Below are 19,785 nucleotides of genomic sequence, written 5' to 3'. Positions count from 1 at the left end.
TCTCGGAGGACCAGCGGTTGAAGGTCCATTAGACACCACGTACATAACAGGGACACACTCCTGCCAACTTCATTCTTTTAACCAAAAAAAAACAAGAGGCTTCCTGCGACTGTGATAACTGATTCAAGGCAGAGCCAGCTGGATGGGACTTTTTAATTTTTCTTTAATATATAATCGTGCGTTGGGTAAAAAGTGTTTAATCCTTAAAATCTAGACGCGGCTTTGGTTGCATTCTGAACCGGTTGTAATGCAACGACGAAGTGAACCATAAAAAAAAGACAAGACGATTTCCATCAAAATGTTGTGGAAGGAAATGGAGAGATTGGTCTTGGTAACAGAAGCGAAGAGAGGATTTTTGATTTCCTCGCGAGTCGAGATTTAATTTACATTCTGCGTTAGAACAGTCGGCGCGCCTGTCCCTCGTTAGAACAGCGGCAGGTCAGAGCGTGAAGATTCTAAACTAAAGCATCAAATTAAAATACTTACCTCCGAAGGGGCCGTCGAAAATCTGAACACGAAGGGAGAGAATATCCCCTCAAACTTCGCCGTCCCTTTTCTCTCTGCGCGGTTAAACAGCTTCGCGGTAAATTCATCTACGAAGCATCCGAGACCATGGTTTTACAAATTTCTTCCCCTCTCCGTCTCTCCATAACATAATGGACCAGATCTCTGATATTTAATATAACATGTATTTAATGTGTGTGTGTGTGTGTGTGTGTGTGTGTATTTGCGTGCGTATAAATGCCCTTTCAGTTTTGAGGTACTCTGAAGACCTCCCAAGTGGCCGGGGTCTGAATGTCACTGACTGTGATTCTGCATTTTGTCTGTATTCAGTCATCGGAGTCAGATTCAGTGTTTGTCAATGGATTTTTTTTTGGTAATAACTAAATAGTAAATATTTTGACAAGAAAAGTGTAACATCGCATCGAACACCACTTGAAACCCCTTGAAAGCAAGGAAACGGGAACCATATTTCATCGCGAGAGAAATATATAGGAGTTTTTAACTGTGTCACCAATGTTTTAACTTGCAAGGGAAGAGATTCGTTCACTAATAATTTTGATAACAAGTGCAGTTTGAAGTGCTCGAAAGTTTTTTTTGCAGGCATTGGTTCCCGAGTAGAATTTATTTCGCCCTATTAGGTCTGGCAGTTGTATTTCAAGCATTTCACTGTACTACTACGGTCTCAGGATACTGGTTTGAAAAAAATCATTAATACTTTATATGATGTCATAAATATTTAAGGACCGGAGTATGATATTTTAAATAATGTTTGAAGTAATTTAAATGCAGATTAAACAATGATATGGGCTAATAACAGGTGAAACTTTCGACGCAATAAAAGTCCTTCATATTTTATGGTTCACTTGTTTGCACGCCTTTTTCGACTGTAATTTCAGCGCATACTTTACATTTATTTGATTTTTATCTTATATGATTTACAAACTCTCTTCAAACGAACTGCATTGCGCTTTATGTCTGCATTCTGCAAGGCGTTTTGCTTCATTCCAATGCATCTGTTCTCATTTGAATTTTCCTAAATGTAATGTAATCCTGCAAAAGTAATATTGCAAAAGACATAACGATATTGTTTATTTCAAATTAAAATCAATGTTCATTACGGCAGCAATGTTCATCAATAATAATTCCCTTTATTTGCCGCTGAGACATTTCAGGTGTTGTTGGCACGTTTGACCTGTGTAGGTTGGTTGGGTTAAAATAAATTGTACATATTTGCATTGGATTTATTGTGGGAGACGGATTAGACGGGGAATACGGAACATCACGGACTGGCATTCCAAACCAGGAAGGTGTGTAGCCACTTCTGTAAAAGAATCAGAATGTTTCATGGCTGAAACTCGGTCAGATTCGAGCCTCGATGACTTTAAAGGGGTTAATATTTAGCCCTCGTTTGCTGGTCGCGATGGTCAGTTCTATTAGTTCCCTAATAGTTCTGTTGGTTTTGCTAAACGTTCAGTTCTGACACCCAATGACCCCTCGGTCTGTTAAGTCCATTTTCTCCCATTCCTTTCGGAAAAAAGCTAGACACCAATAATTGTTAGCATGCCTAATGATATATTGAATACTTTATCTTTATTTGTTCGACATTGGGACGTGAGATCACGGTGGTTTCAATCGACTATAATAATTATCAAACTTCAGACAGCTTATTCTTCATGAAAGTTAGACAGATGGTGAAATCAATCAGAATTAGAGCCAAGCCCTTTATTCTTTTTTTTAAAAAAAGTCGCCCCGGCTACCTGGGCAGTCTGGAAACTGCTCGGAAAAATTAAGCCTTGTTGGGGACAAAGGAAAATCCCTCGGCTTGTTGTAACTGTAAACGCAGTTTAACACATGGACACTCGCCGTTTGGTTTTACATATCGAAAAGCGTTGTCCGTTTGCCAAGTTGGACGAAAAGTTGTTCCGAGAGGGAATGGTCATGAAACTTAGTCAGATGTTAGTTATGGGTGTTCCATTACTAATGGGTGGATATAGGAATTTCAAAAATAGGAAGTGAAGCCAGAACAAAAAGTGTACGTTGCAAGGAAATACACAGAAGAATAAAAGACTTCCCGGTGTAAGTTTCTACGCAAACTATTTCTATCTAGAAGAGTAACAGTACCTTTGAATTTTTTATTGAAATGTTATCCCGTGTGCCGCATGTCTGATGTTTACTGATGTGGCTTAAGGACTGATTTTAAGCAATACAAATGGGACACCATAACGCTGAAATAAAGTTGAAAGAAATTAACGAAAATTAAGCCGAATTCAGAATCTTTTCTAACCGTGCTGTATATTTCAACGCCTTGGTGTAGATTACTGTATTTTGATGGTTTGGTAATGTACCGGGATATTTTTAGTGTTAGCTGTGCAATATTTCATAACAATATTTTGTAACAAAAATCAAACTGAACAGGGTAGGCAAAGGCTCCAAATAATGTATTCCTCCACCAAATATTAAAACAAAACAGTTTTATTACTGCTTAAGATATTGTTGTATTTTTGTAGATATCATTTCTAGGCATTAGTAGCCTTTATTCAAGAAGCAGTCTAATTAATAGCAATATTGGAAACAAGTAACCTGGCTCAACTAGCGTTAGATATCTCACATGCTGAAACACTCTGCTAGAGAACTTATTATTTATAACAGCAACTAGTGACATCTAGTGGCAAACATGCGTTATGTATCGCCTTTAACGTGGCTATTTTGGCTTTGTTTATTAAATAGACAACCAAACCATAATCTGGTCACGAAATTTAAACGAACGTTGTTGGGTTACAGACGACACGAACACAGAGTACATAAAGCAACAATAAATACCAACACGCACATCCTATTCTGTGTTAAATGTCCCTGCATTTTCGAGTATCGTGGCATATACATTGTGTTAACCTTTGTAAGGTCATTGGTAGAGTTGTATGAATTCACTTGCTATTTCGTATTAAAATATTCTTTTGATATGTTTGGCAAATAAGATGCTCAAAATTGACATCAGGGCAGTGATATTGGTGATCCCTGATAAACTTCGTAACTAACTGGGAACTTAGTTATCCCTCTATTTAGTGTCTCTCTATATTCGTTTATCTGTCAATAGGTTAATACACATGTAGGCCCATAAACGGATCCAGACAATTACAAATGCACTCTAAAATGGATAGATGCATACGCAATAGAAGGCAGACATCAATACATCACACCCAGTTACAAACGCACACATATAAATATACTTAAAAATAAAAACTAAATTTATGACCTAAATACGGTACTTATGCAAACAGCTGATCCAAGGTGAAACTCTCCCAATTATCACGTGCATCCAACATATCATAATTAGAGACTGGAACCTGATTGTAAAAAAGACAGAACGTCTGTATCGTTTTCTTCAACATATTTGTGTTTAGTTTAGCGTTTTCAGTTGAGTGCAGAATGGACAATACTCGTGTTTCATGCAAAACTACGTAGATTCAGACATTGTAGTACTGACAGTCAGACATCCCATAAACATGCCCAAGCTGAGGTCTGGACATAAACACGTACACACAAACGTGAATGTCATTTCAGTTACCGCCAACACGGTCACATCCTGCAATGCCTGCAGTCGCTATGAACAATAATATATCTTTCCACATGTAGATATAGAGATTGATTTTGCAAAAAGGGTAGTCTGAGAACATTTTTTTCAAAGAAAGTGGCAGGTCGAATGCAGTTTTAAGCTCCTGAGAATATCTTTTTGGGGTAAATATGATTCTGAGGTTCCCCGCATTCTTAAAAGCTGCAATCTCTGTACCGGCTGCACCCGTTCTCGTGTGTATACTGAGGTGCTCTGCATCGCTTCGGGTTAGTGAGGTGAATGTAAAGAGATTGTGCGAGGATTAAGATTTAGGAGTAAATGGTGTAAAGTCTAAAGGAAATGTTGGGAGGGTTAAGCAAGGTTAAAGTTACAAAGCGATAACATTTCATGGGAGCGCCAATGTCATATATAACATAGGCACGGCGGTCGTCCTCCGGGTTTCCCGTCTGAATTCTGCGTTGGAAATCGAACTCGACAATCAGATTTCCAGAATTTAAAGCAGTTAAGATCAGCACCAAGTTTACTTCTGTTCGCTCACATCAGTCGCCGTGTTGCTTGTTGAGACGTATCCGAGAGGTATGTATAATAAAACACTGCCGAGTGCGCTCTCCCAGTTCGCAACTGGATTCGCCCATTTCCCAACACTCCCTTAAGTAAGGCAGCTAATTCAAACCTAATCCTTGACAAAAGGGCTTTCGCTTCATGTTTGGCTTATGAAGTCGAAACAAAGGAGGTGAAGAGGATCTTTCAGGTCAGGCAGCATCCGCGGAAAGGGAAATAAAGTTAAGCTTTCAAGTCGTTAGAAGGGTCTTTGACCTGAGACGTTAACTCGGTTTTTCCTTCCACACTTGCTGCCTGACCTGCTGAGTAGTTCCAGTGTTTTCTGGTTTTATTTCAGATTTCTACCAGCTGAAGTTTTTGTTTTATTTGTGCTTTCTGGAAACGCCATTCAGAGTGGAATGTCCTTACAAATAGTTGTCCGCGCCTTCTCAGATAGAGATAAAACATTCATCAACCAGTATAATTGTCCTTTAATTGAAGCCTCCGATTTCAGAGGAGAATTCGGTAAATTTTAAGGGTTTTCTTTTAACAGCAAGTACAAAAGGTAGATAATATTGAATATAAAGAGCAAAATCCTGTTGGCAACTATCCGTACACATGACGTTGGATCCTGCTGAATAATATTTTTTTAGAGCTATAATGCTGTGATTGGGATTATACTGGGATCAGGATTACTATAAACTGCAGTTATAATCGACCAGTTCAAAGCTTGACCGAGCAAATTTGTGCCCTTGTACATTCCGTGATTCAAACTAAAACCAAAAAAGAGAGACCAAATACTAATGCAAAGCTTATTTTACATAGAAGAAAGTACTCTTAAAAAGCAAACTGTTCTTGATTAGATAGCGTCGGGGGTGGAGGGGGCAAGTTTTAATTATAGTCGGTGAGCATGCGATTAGGGGCACATTTATTCTTGGACATTGAGCCTGCCTTTATGAGCTATGTTCGGATTGGATTCCATGAATCAAGAATGAAAGGGAATTGGATCTTACAGGTTGGGGTTACACACCTGAATCAGAAACAGGCTTATTATGAGATTTGCCTTGTCTCCCCAGTTGGACTGTGCATAGAAAGGGGAGAGCTGCAGATCGTCACAGAATTCGTACGAAGAGATTCTTATATAGCCAACCTCTATAAAATAAATAGATGTGGTCATAAGGTAAATGTCACTGCACTGTTTACACGCTATCTCACGTGCCTGTTACGGTAAGCATCAGAGACGGACAAATCCCGAGAGTCAGATCGTTCAGATTGGAAATTAATCTTCTGATATAATATACATTTTACACAAAACCTGTTAAGAACACCACATAATCACCGTGGCTCCAGTAATTACAAATATGCCTGTTATTACTACAAAAAAATGAATATGTGCGTGACCCTTATAAATCCCAGACTTCCTACTAAGCAATTAATCTAAAGCCAGCGATATACACCCGCTGGATATACTCGATGTAAGGCAGCGTTTCAGATCTATATCTGCGACTTTGCTCAGTTGACGTAATTGTTGTTAAGACTCACTCTCAAATAAACGCGATTTTACAGGCACTGATCTCACTTTAAAGTCCAGGAATTTCTGCAATTTTCCGACCAGTTCTTTTTTTCAGAAATAGTGATCATGTTCGTGCAGAGAAATGAAATACTGACAGGCGCCGCAACCGCGCCTCAGACTTAATTTACTGCGGAGAGCACATTCTCTGAATAAAAGCGAGCCCGGGTTATATCTTCTCTTTAGATTGTCATTATTATAAGCGGGGATGGCCCCCCGGGCGTCCTTGGAGAGGGAGCACCGGGTATCCGCGGGCACCCTAGAGAATTCCGGGATCGGTGGGCCCCACCAGGGCATCGCGTATGTTGTAGACGGTGTTAACGGTATTTTAATTTGAAATAGTGTGTTGTGCTGTAGTTTAATTTGCATCTGATGTGGTTATGCATATGTATGTCTTTAATGCTTTTAGTTGAATAAACTTTTGTATTGTTTGTGAAAAAAGAGCGGGGATGGCCCACATCACTTCCATATTTTAATATGATACTTATTTTCACTGAGTTTCCCAATGTCTCTCATGTATAATAAAGAATTAGGCTTATGGTCTCATTGCATTGCCTAAGATACCAGTTGTTACTCTTGCTTTAAGAAGCTCGATGTTCCCATTCCTAACTTATCACATTGGAATGCCTTCTTCACCGTGCCAATATGTCTGAGTTAATGGAAGTCAACGTTCGTGTAGCTAATTTCCAAATCAGAATCATGATCCGGAGTCTTGTGACGCCGGCCTTTAAGGCTACTTTAAGGTGGCGGGCGGAGTGGTGTGGGGGGACCCTGTACACAGCAGAAGGGAGCCACAGCTTTGCACAGGTATTGGTATTGGTTTATTATTGTCACTTGTACCGAGGTACAGTGAAAAACTTGTCTTGCATACCGTTCATACAGATCAATTCATTACACAGTACAGTTACATTGAGTTAGTACAGAGTGCATTGAGGTGACATAGAATTTAAATTTAAAAGTGTAGAACGATTATAGTAGGGGTAATGAGTAGATCTGTAGAGACGGAGCAGAAGACGTGATCCGAACCTTTTCCCCTCCTCTGTCAAGCTCCCAAGCCAGCGCGCAGACTTGCCATCCCATCCAACTGAACACCTTCACCCAACCAAAATGTCCTTCAGTCTGGCAGCATTCACACATTAACAGCCACTCAGGGGCACGTTTAGGGAGTTGGACAATTATTTGAAGAGGAAAAATGTTCAGGGCCAAGGGGAGGGAGCAGGGGAACTAGCCCCTGGAAAAAACCGTTTGGCCCTTCGCCTGTGCTATGATTTCAATGCACTCTGTACTAATTCAATATAACTGCGCTGTGTAATGAATTGACCTGTACAATCGGTATGCAAGACAAGTTTTTCACTGTACCTCGGTACAAGTGACAATAATAAACCAATACCAAATGAAGGGGGTTCAAAATTAAGGTGCAGGGGGAAACTGAGCCTGGATATTAAAACGCCCCTTCATATATCCGGTTTTAAAATCAAGGTGTATAGTGGTATTTGAATTGGTTTATTATTGTCACATGTACCGAGGTACAGTGAAAAACGTATCTTGAATACCGTTCGTACAGATCAATTAATTGCACAGTGCATTGAGGTAGCACCAGGTAAAACAACAACAGAATGCAGAATAAAGTGTAACAGCTACAGAGAAAGTGCAGTGCAGGTAGTGAGCCTAATCCTTTGAACTGTCAGTGCGGTTGCAATGCAAAACAGCGGGCCTGTTGATTTTCACGCAGGTGTAAATTGTATGAAAGTGTGAGGTCCAAGCCTGTTTAAGAATTTATACATTACTGCACACCAACTTTACCTTTAATGAATGAGTGCCTTACAGTTGCACCTGTAAGCACCGGTGCTTTGGAATTCGTGATTTCAGTAAAACCCCTTTAAACTGCGAACCATGTGTCGGCAAATCCAATTTTCTCATAAACGATTTTTTTTTGTTGGTTTTGTTTTCCCCCTTTCACCTCCAGTGCAGATGCGTGGGACCAGAGGAACGAGTAGGCCGGTTTTTGTTTTAGTTTTTAATCTGTTTTGTCAGGTTGCAAAGGGAATTCCAATATTCCTTTCAGGAGTGTCACTCACGTTCTCCCCAAACATTTGGATTAAAGGAAAAAGGGGGTAAGGGGAGAGGGGGGTGGGGGAAGCAGGATATCGGAGGCTGGCGTTGTCTGAAATTCCAGGCGTTAATTACCAGGGCACGGGCGGCGTCTGTCTCCGCTCCGAGACCGTAAATTCCTGTAAAATGTAAACAGTTTTTTTCCACACACTGACACATCAGACAACATTTCTGCAGCGGTGGATCTGCTGCTTTTAAATTGCACCTTCTCATTGTCAAAGGGCTCCATTAAAAATGCAAGTTAGACAAAATGGAAACAGGATCTCAGCCATAGATATAAACGTGTCTGATTTGAAAAGGTGTTATCTTTTACTATAGATTACTGGTGTCTATTTAACTTCATGTTAAACACTCAATACGTTGGGGAAAATAATATTCGTGGTTTGATTAGATGTATCCCAAACGCTCAGTTATGTCTCAGAGGAACTACCCGTGTGAATGAAACGCACTAACAGTTATACAGGCAATATGATTGGAAAATATTTCAGGTAGTGCGTCAAGTTATAAAGTTCCCCTTTATTTTAATTTACAACATCCCTCATATGTATACCGTTGAATTTTGAGCAGTTTGCTGCCATCATCTACATCAGCCGTCAGAAAGTAGTGAAAGACAACACTGAATAATTCAAAATACACACAGAAACAAGCCTCTGGCACTTTGAGCGAAAACTCCCATTAATTGTGTGAACGGAGCCTGAGACGTCTGTGCATTTGATAGGGACCTGGGTAAACAGGAGTGTCATATCCCCTATTTTGTGTTTAATATTTACCTTTGCTTATTTAATTCTATTAAAAAAAATCAGGAAACTGGCGTGAAATACTGTACGCTCATACAAGCTCCATGTCGACTGTAAAACTGATCTAAGTTTGTTCGTAAGTACCTTTAAACATCCCGCTATTGGCCAGGCAAATTAAACGAGAGACATTTTTTAAAAAATGGTAAACTGGGTGTTGTTAAAATTCTGCTAATGAATAAATATCCCACAGGGAAATATGATGGTTCTTAAAGGGATATAAGTGGAAGTTTGTTGCAATTGAACTAAAAAAGGGGGCATAAAAGATGCGGAATGAACTTGGCTGAGTTTTAGAAAATCGACACAAGGCAACAGTTTTCAAAGTAGCCAATGAATTGGATGAAAGAATCAGATGCAGATCTTGAGTGAAGACCGAGTGTGGAAGGGGAGAGACTGGAGGGCGCACAACACCGCCACCTATTGGACAGCGGTAGCCTTTATTACCCAAAGCTGCAATAAAATACCACCGGCAGCGTAAGTGGGGTCAACTGCCTGGGATTCCGCGTAATATAAAGTTAAAAAGAAAATTAACTACGCGACTATTTAATGTTTATTAAGGGTCCATTCTCCTTATCACTGACTTAACTGGTCCCACTCCTGAACATGACGAATTGAGTGGTTGGCTGACGAAGTCATTGAACAGTATTGGTCTTCAATTCAGTTGCAAACTTAAATTAATCTGCATGAGCCAAACAATGAGTGAATTTTCCGACGGGGCCTGCTAGAATTACGGTTCACTTTTCAACACAATCTTTGGTTGTCAGAACGGGGAATGCTTGCAACAAATAAAATGGAGACCTGGAGCCTTGCTTACAACATTAATCAAATTTCAGGTAGTTGAAACGCGTTTAACATTTCATCTTAAGGGAATGCCTTAATGTTAGATCATTAACCATGTTCCTTTTGTCCTGCCCTTAAATTTGTTACTTATTTCCCAATTATGCACTGCAACTGTATAACCCCCACCCCCCGTCGCTGTACTTATAAGATAAAATAGATCAGAATAACTAGTATACCTAATGAGCTGAATTGGATGGCCCATGTGAGACGTTCATTCGTAACTGGTTTACTGCTTTTTCGTTTCTTTGAGAATTCTGAATGAAATGTGCTACAAAAGAACTGTCTTCAAGATTTCCAAGATCTATAGTATGTCCTTGAATATGGACACATTAATGGACAGTCGTATTTGGTATCTTTCTCTCAGTTTTGCTTTTGCATTCATGTAAATTCTCGCATTTGCAAAAAAAATAGATTTTATGCAAAAAGTGTAGAATTTACTTATTATGAGAGACGTATGAACTCACGCACAAATAATACTAAGTATCGAAATTACTCCAAATCTGTCGACAGTATTTTATATTTGGTGTAATTGCATCCGACGCCAGGTCTGGATCTCACAATTTCCATTTCTTAAAAAGCGACGTATATTGGATTCGCAAATCAAAAAACAAACAGTAAAATCGACTTCTATAAGCGGGCTGGACCATTGGTTTTCTCTCTCTCTCTGCCGCTAAACGCTTCTCTGCCGCAGTCACAATGTTGGTGTGCCGGCGGCCAACATTTCCCTGCCTGCTTCTAATGCAGTGATTCTGTGTAATGAGTGGGTGTATTAATTTAATTAGTGGACGCATTAAGCAGTTCACTGCAAGGTGATTTGGAATCTCTGCACACCGTTTTATTAGTAGAGCTGTGAGATTTAAACTCAACGAATCTTTTGCATCTTTCAAATGTGAAGCTAACATGTTTCATCTTTATTAGGCAAGATCTATATTATTTTATTGATGCGAAATCGAGCTCACTAAGCTATATTTTGTTTGTATATGTCTCTTAATTATGGCTCATTTGGCGTTCCGGATATTAGAATATATAAAAACAACCAATTTCTGATTTAATCAGCGCATCGCACCGACGATATATTTCTATCTAGTAGCCCATTGGAGAATTAAAGATTATGGGGAAAAACATAAGAAAGTTTAGGAATTTTAAAATTTCATTTGCATTTCTTAAACGACTCCTGTTCTGCATTTACTTCAGTACGTGTGACGGTTAGTCAGTGTTGCAATGTAGGGAATTTTGTTAGAAGGTTGTTGCTATAAAAATCAGTTCTATCACTGTAAACTAGTATGTCATAAAATGTAATGTTTTAAGGAAATTTTGCAGTCAATTCACAATTTTAATACAATTGTTCAGAAGTCTCAATTCGTTCATTTTTTTTAAAAAAATGCATATCCCATAGTCTGGGTCTATCCGATTTTAGTGCTTTGTGAAGGCGAGGATTATTGTCCACAGAAAGTCCTACTGACGTTTCGGCAAAAGTTTTCCGTTAACAACTGAGATGCGACTCTTCTTTAACCAGCTTCGTTGTAAAAAAAATCCAACTAATATATCATTAGGAAACTGCAATGCGACAAAACACAGCGAAAATTATCAGGCAGTTAATTATATGGGGAAAATATGTTATTAGCAAACTCAGCGCGGTTAGAATCATGCCTTGTGATTCGAACAACATGGCAAAGGTTTCAGGGAACAGAAACCAGTCTATTTGCGCCCCCCCCCCCCAAGATTACACCAATGATCAATCGTTCCCCAATAAATTGTCATTGACTGTATTTTTGTCATGGACCACAGCTTCTACCACATTCCTCGAGAGAAAATTTCCGTGGTTCACCCTCATGCTCCTACTCTAACTTTGGTTGACGGGTGCCCAGAAAAATGGTGACATTGGAAAGGCTATTGTGAAGAATTGGCCCAACTGGTCTGGTGGAAACCCCGTCAGACTTGTGGGGATTGTTCACTCAAGGATGGAATCCAGTTACGGCGCCCTCCAACCCTCTTGATCTGAAAGAAACGACCACAAAGTGAATTTCTGCAATATCTCAACATAGATTTGGCAGGAAATGTCCATCAACTCGCACAGTCTATACTCAGCATTGATGTAAATTACTGTAAATATCCGTGTAAAATTCCGCGAAGTCTCCACAGCAAAAAAAAAGTTATAGATCTGATTGGAATGTGAGAAATCGGTGTGCAGCTGGTCTTTGTAAAGTGTCTCTAGTGTGCAGGTGAGTGGCAGAACCTGGGAACAGTTCATGGGAAAAGTGGGGAGAAGGCAGAGACTCGGTGGGCCGAAGGGTCTGGTTCTGTGCTGTCGGACTCAATGATTCAGACTGGTGAAATGCAATGATTGATCTCTAGGGTGTGAGGCCGCCCGACTCCGGATCCCAACCTCAACTGGTTCAAGGGCTCACATCTCATTCTTTCCACTGCACCTTTCCTCCCGTTGAAAGATTTCCACTGCAATTTGCGCAAATCAAAATACCCCGAAGGCGACGTTAAGAGAACACAATACGTCTGAAGAGACGATTGCATTTCTCGGCGAACTTAGCCCCAGCACAAGCACTGAACGGCAAAAGTACCGACGTCACCACAGTCTTTAAGGCAGCGCGGAGTTTTCTGCATCAGGACAACGTAAATCTCGCAGGATATCTCCATCAAGTCTATCCAAGGCTCGCTCTTTCTATACCAACGATTCTTGTAAATTGCCGTAAATATCCGTGTGAAACACCCCACTCTCACCAAGGAACTAAATTAAGTCTTCGAAGCAGGAAAGAAATCTTACAAATCTTTTTGGAGTGTGGAGAATTGTTAGGTGTGAATTGTAGTGCAAACGGTCCAAGAATTGCCTATACACTCGGCGAAGTTGGTTCATTTTGGTTTCTGTGGCTCACTGATAGAGGGGTGGTTACTTTGCACATTTTCTCTCGGCAGCGGACACAGAGGAGAGAACAAAGCCGGAAGTTGAACCCCTGCAGTGATACTGGGTCCAGGTGTAGGTGCTGGATAAGGTGAAGCGATGCTCCTATCAGGTGGGCCTCACACAGATATAGTCAAGGACAAACTGATTTTTCTGCATATGTTTTTTTCTATCCAGTTCCCCTTTCTCTTAGAACAGGCCCTTCGGCCCACAATGTTGTGCAGACATTTTATCCTGCTCTAAGATCTATCTAACCCTTCCCTCCCACATAGCCCCCTATTTTTCTATCATTCATATGTTTATCCCTGACATCCCCCTTCCTCCATTCACCTTAAAATTATGTCCCCTCATGTTAACCATTGTCACCCTGGGAAAAAGTCTCTGACTGTCCACTCGATCTATGCCTCATCATCTTGTACACCTCTATCAAGTCCCCTCTCATCCTCCTTCTCTCCAAAGAGAAAAGCCCGAGCTCACTCAACCTGTCCTCATAAGACATGCTCTCCAATCCAGGCAGCATCCTGGTAAATCTCCTCCTCTTTGCCCTTCCTGAAAGAACTGACTTCCTTCCTGGACTCCAGTCCCTTGGGTAGTTGGACTCCCTCAGTTGGTTCAGACAGAAGACCATCGTGGGGCAATGAACAATCCACTGGAGGAACTCAGTGGGTCGAGGGTCGAGAGGCATCTGTGGGGGGTGGGGGAGCAAGGAATTGTCGACATTTCCGGTCCCAATGCAGGGTTTCAACCCGAAACATTAACAATTCCTTTCCCCCTCACAGATGTTGCTCGACTCACTGAGACCCTCCAGCAGATTGTTTGTTGCTCCAGATTCCAGCATCTGCAGTCTCTTGTGTCTCCATTGTAAACCTTTTTAGAGCTTTCTAATTCCCGAATATTGACAGTGGTATCACAGTAGGGAGAATATCGTGGACATGCACATTCTGACTCTGTGTGCACACACACAGGTGCACCTGCCCACATATATACATGCATACACAAACACACATGCATACTCACATTTGCATACCAATTCACATGCAAACATGCAAACCTACCCACATCCGAGTCAAATCTATACAGATGTGTATTTGACTATACAGTACATATGTATGTGTCAAATACACATACACACAATGCATTTATTCCACAGATCGAAAACATATGCACAGTGCATATACAGTGCAGCAGTACTGGATTAGTGTGAGATCTATGATGAGGTAGTTGAATTGAGGTTGGTTGGCACCTCAATTCAACTACCTCAATTGAGCAAGTATGCAATGTTAGACTGTCCTGTTCTGTATAGGTCAGCTGGATAAACTGACTGAGATTTGACCACTGGGATAAAAACACAAAAACTGATGATTAAATAAAATATTTTTCCCCTAACAGGAGAACACTCACATCAACAAGAGGGCTTAGCTAATCAATGACAGCAGCTGCTATAGTTACTGTGTGTGGTGCTTCCAGAGTCTTCACAGGAGCGTTACCAGACAAAAAAAATGTCAGATATTCTCACATACTGATGACATAGGAGGCTGTTTCAAGTCGCTGAGTTTATTGTCATGTGTACAAGTACGGTGCAGTACAGGTACAATGAAAAACTTGCTTGCAGCAGCATCACAGACACGTAGGTACAGACACACATAGAATGTAAATTATACATAAACTATACATAAAATTATACCAGACAGTCAAAAAAATGTGCAAAAGATATGCATCTTTTGCGTAGAGTGTTCTGGGGACAGCCCAGAAGTGTCGCCACGCTTCTGGCGCCAACACAGCACGCCCACAACTTCCTAACCCGTACGTCTTTGGAATGTGGGAGGAAACCAGAGCACCCAGAGGAAACCCACACAGACATGGGGAGGACATACAAACTCCTTACAGACAGTAGCCAGAATTGAACCCGGGTCACTGACACTGTAATAGCGTTACGCTAACCGCTACACTACCGTACCTGACCTTAGTGCAAAAAAAAACAAGGACACAATCAGCCACAGGTCCATGGTAATGCAAGATGTGGTCTGTAGTGTTCCATTCCTGAGGTAGGGTTAGGGTTGTACAGGTCAGTTAAAGAACCTGATGTTTATAGCTGTTCCTGAATCTGGTGGCGTGGCCCATCAAGTCCATGTAGCTCCCATCAGTCCCATTCCCTGTAACCTCTTTTCTCTGACATGTCTATCCTCTCCCCCCGATACTCCTACCACTCACTGACACCAATTAAACTACCAACCAACCAGTGAGTCTTTGAAATATGGGAGGGAAATGGAGTGCCAAGGGGAAACCCATGAGGTAGAAGGGAGAATGTGTAAACTCCACACAGAATGACCCAGAGGTCAGGATCGAACCCAGAATGCAGGAGCAGTTTGGCAGCAGCACCAATTGTTAAGCCACTGTGCTGCCCATCAGGACCGAAAACGTTCTCAGAGGTAGGTTTTAAGGAGGAGGAAGAGATAGATGAAAAGCCCAGTTGAAGCTATGGGTGCCTATAGTGGAGCTGAGAGAGCATAATAGGTGCCAAATCTGGACATGTTCTGTTCACCAAGTTATAAGTATCTGGAACTATCTTCCCACATTCCCAATAGGCCACGTCTGGAGTATTGCATTCAGTTCTGGTCACCCTATTACATGAAGGGTGTGGAGGCTTTGGAGAGGCTGCAGAAGAGGTTCACCAGGATGCTGCCTAGATTAGAGGGCATGAGCTATAAGGAGAGGTTGGACAAACTAGAGTTGTTTTCTCTGGAGTGGCACAGGCTGAGGGGAAATCTGATAGAGGTTTATAGGATTATGAGAGCCATAGACAGAGTAGACAGCCAGTATCTTTTTCCCAGAGTCGAAATATCTAATACTGGAGGACAGGGTAAGTTTTTTTACTCAGAGTGGTGGGTGCCTGGAACGGGCTGGCAGGGATGGTAGTGGAGCCAAATAGAATAGAGGTGTTCAAGAGTCTCTTAGATAGGGACATGAATGTGCAGAGAATGGAGGGATGTGGACATTGTGTAGGCAGAATGAATTAGTTTAGTTAGTCACTTAATTACTAGTTTAATTAGTCCGGCACATCGTGAGCCAAAGGGCCTGTTCCTGTGCTGTACTGTACTGTTCTAAATTCTATGTTCCCTTCATCTTCACAGGCAAGTGAAACAATGGAAACAAAACAGTAGGATCTCAGGGCAACTCTTCAGATGCTCTAATGAATCCTCCTCTGTGAGCTCATGGCCCTATTTCCTATGAACCTCCAGGATTGTTTTGCTTTTGTTTAAGATAATAAAATAACTGAGAAGTTTTAGCTGTGACAGGGAGACAGAGACACATTTCACTGGGACAAAGAAGAGATCTCAGAATGGAGGTCTACTATATTTTGGAGGTCTTGGTAAGGAACCAAAAGAGAAAACACCTCAGTTGACAGATCAGTCCACAAATAGAAGGCATAAACTCAAAATTTTCTCCAGAGGGAGAAGGTATGGGGTTTTCTTTGCACAGAGGATCTTTGGGATAAAAAATGCCCTGTCAGAAATGAGGTAAAATACAAAATATTTACAAATATAATAATTTACAAATTTACAAATAAAAATATGAATACTAACTAATGTGGCTATAAACATTGGAAAAGAAATGTAGGTAGAAGGGAATGAAGAATGAAAATAAGAACAGAATTTAGGAGGCAGCCCAACCAAACTGCAACATGTACAGCTTCTTGTCAGATTACTTCCAGAATTACAAATGTGTTTATAATGGAAATATAGATTATCACAAATGATAGCAGCCCCACAAAAAGCTTGTACATTTATACATATTAATATTCCTAAAGCAGCAAAAGAATAAAAAGGTATACCTTACCTGCATCAGTCAGTTTAACAGCTTTATCAGAATGAGTATTCTATCAATCCAACACCCCACCACTGCTATAGGAACATCTAACGGAGCTCAACATAGATAAATTGACTATACATTTAATCCAATCAAAATCCTACTTCCAGTCACATATAATCAAACCATACAAATTTACTAACATAAGAACAGAAGTAGGCCATTCAGCCCTACTACCTATTCGACCATTCAATTAAATCATGGCCGAGCTGCACCTTGAGGCCAAGATCTGCCACTGTTACAGAAATGAATACAGGACAATACAAACATGGCAGACTGCACAGTTAAATAACAAGCTTTCTCTTGGATAAACGTGCTCTGATGCACTTTTGTAAGAAAAATACATACTAGATTTTTTTTTAAATGACTAAGTAGGTGAGCAAAGCAAACTAGGAATGCAGGTGAAACAATCATTTAAACCATTGTGGGCGAGCACAGCAATTAAAATGTTAACAACTCAACAGAACCTTGGTTACATTGCACTCAGAGTACAGACTAGATTCTAAACCCTCTGCTATCTGAAGGACACAACAGCACTAGGGAAAAGTAATTTACAAGGATAGTACCAAAATGGAGGGGTTACATTTCTTGCTAAAGATTATAAACCTTATGGTTTTTCTCTTAATAGCAGAGAATGATGATGCATCCATAAAATTATGAATAACTTAGATTGAATCATTAATTAACATAACTATCAAAGCCTTTAAGATAAGATCAGATATATTTATTAGTCACATGTGAAACACACAGTGAACTGCATCTTTTGCGTAGGGTGTTCTGGGGACAGCCCATAAGTGTCGCCACGCTTCCGGCGCCAACATAGCATGCCCACAACTTCCTAACCCGTACGTCTTTGGAATGTGGAAGGAAACCGGAGCACCCGGAGGAGACGCACGCAGACACAGGGAGAACATACAAACTCCTTACCTACAGTAGCCGGAATTGAACCCGGGTCGCTGGCGCTGTAGTAGCGATATGCTAACTGCTACACTATTGTGCCTGCCCTATTTAATTTACATAAGATTTTCCCTTAATCCCTTTATCTTCTATGTTCAAGAGTACAAAGTATAAACTGGGAGTCTGTAAGTCCAAGTCCATTGCTACCATTGAGTCTTTTGTGAACCCAATTTGATGGAAAGTCAGAACTTTCTCTTGAAGTTATGCTGTTAATTACAATGTTTCTGTTTGTTACTTATTGCTATAAAGCTGTAAACCTTAATGGCATTGAATCCTAAAGTATGCAATGGTCTTAATATAAATATATTTGTATAATTTTTTTATTCATTCATTTTCCAGGAACTTGGCGAAACAGGCAAGGTCAGCATTTATTTTCCATCCCTATTTCAAGTCATGGTGTCACAGAGTGAGACAGCAGAGAAACAGGCCCTTCAGCCCACATCTCTAGACTGGCCATCAAGTACCGATCGATGCTAATCCCATTTTTCTGCATTCGGCCTGTAGCCTTCATTTCAAGTGTTCCTCTAATACTTATTAAGTGTTGAAAGAGTGCCTGCTTCCACCATCCCCTTGGGCAGTATGTTCCAGATTTCAACCATTCTCTGGATGCAAGAATTCTCCCTCAAATCCTCTCTAACTCTCCTAACCCTTTCCTTACTCTCTGGTTATCAACTCCTCTGCTGAAATGAAAACTTTCTCAGTATTTACTCAACTATTCCCCTCATAATTTTGTATATCTTAATTAGATCTCCCCTCAGCCCCCTCTGCTCTGAGGAAATTAACCCCAACCTATCTAATATCTCCTCATAACCAAAATAATCCATCTCCCTCGACCTTCTCCAGTGGTCACATCCTTCCCATCACATAACAACCAGAACTGCACACAGTACTTCAGCTGTAGCCTAACATATGTTTTAAATAGTCATATCATAATTTCCTTATGTTCTATGCCCTGGCTAATGAAGGCAAATATCCAGTATGCCTTCTTAACCAGCCATGCTACTACTTTCAGGGCTCCTTGGACAGTCACACCAAGGTCCTTCGTACTTCCTAGGGTCTTACTATAATTGTGTACGTCCTAGCCTTATTAATTATCCTAAAATGCATCACCTCATATTTTTCAGGATTAAATTTCATCTACCATTGTTCTGACCATCTTACCAACTCATCAATATCATTTTGTAGCCAAAAAGGACCCTTCTCACCATCAAAAAGCATGACCATAGTGTCATCTCTGAACTTAATGTCATACCTCCTACATTCACATCCAGATCATTAACATACATAACAAAGAGGAAGGATCCCAGCACCATTCCCTGTGTACACCATTGATCACAAGCTTCCGGTTTTCCTGACCTATCACAAAGCCAACTTCAGATCCAATTTGCCAAATTGCCCTGGATCCCTTGGACTCTAACCTTTTGACCAGTCTTTCATGTGGGTCCTCGTCAAAGGCTGTACTGAAGTCCGTGTAGACTACATCAACCACCTCACGCTCATCAATACGTTTAATCGTTTGGGCATTTAATCGTTTTTACGCTTGGGTGGCACAGTAGCGTAGCAGTTAGCGTGACGCTATCACAGCACCAGCGATTGGGGGTCAATTCCAGCCGCTGTCTGTAAGGAGTTTGTACGTTCTCCCCGTGTCTGCGTGCATTTCCTCCAGGTGCTCTGGTTTCCTCCCACATTCCAAAGACGTACGGGTAGGTTAACATGGGTTTAAATGGGCGGCACAGAATTGTTGGGCAGGAAGGGCCTTATTCGTGCTTTATTTATATATAAAGTAAAGTTTTAATCACCTCCTTGAAAAACTCAATCAAATTAGTCACATAGGATCTTCCTTAACAAAGCCATGTTGGCTATCCTTGATTAGTCACTGCTCTTCCAAACTCTGTCCCTCAGAATTTCCCTACCACAGAGTTTAGACTCACTGATCTGTTATTACCTGGCTATCTCTGCTGTCTTTGAACAAAGATAGCACATTTGTTGTCCTCCAGTCATAAGAATATAAAAGGAGCAGGAGTACCCACTCGGCCTCTCAAACCTGCCCCGCTTTTCAATATAATCATCGCGGATCCGCCGCAGGTCTCATCTCCTCTCTGTGCCAGCTCCCCAT

At 40.8% G+C, this 19,785-nt stretch overlaps 1 protein-coding gene across 3 annotated transcripts in view; it reads left to right on the top strand.

The window, feature by feature from the left end:
* hand2 (heart and neural crest derivatives expressed 2) overlaps positions 1 to 19,785 on the top strand; it is a 38,501-nt gene that overhangs the window by 11,026 nt on the left and 7,690 nt on the right. For all 3 annotated transcript variants that reach the window (XR_007956651.1, XR_007956649.1, XR_007956650.1), the window contains one exon: positions 12,860 to 12,957. The gene's annotated coding sequence lies outside the window, so the exon portion shown is untranslated. The remainder of the gene's footprint in view (positions 1 to 12,859; positions 12,958 to 19,785) is intronic.

This window comes from Pristis pectinata, chromosome 7, assembly GCF_009764475.1.
Source record: "Pristis pectinata isolate sPriPec2 chromosome 7, sPriPec2.1.pri, whole genome shotgun sequence".
Lineage (NCBI taxonomy): Eukaryota > Metazoa > Chordata > Chondrichthyes > Rhinopristiformes > Pristidae > Pristis > Pristis pectinata.
The sequence above is the reverse complement of the archived record's forward strand: the minus strand, read 5'-3'. Positions and strand labels throughout refer to the sequence as shown.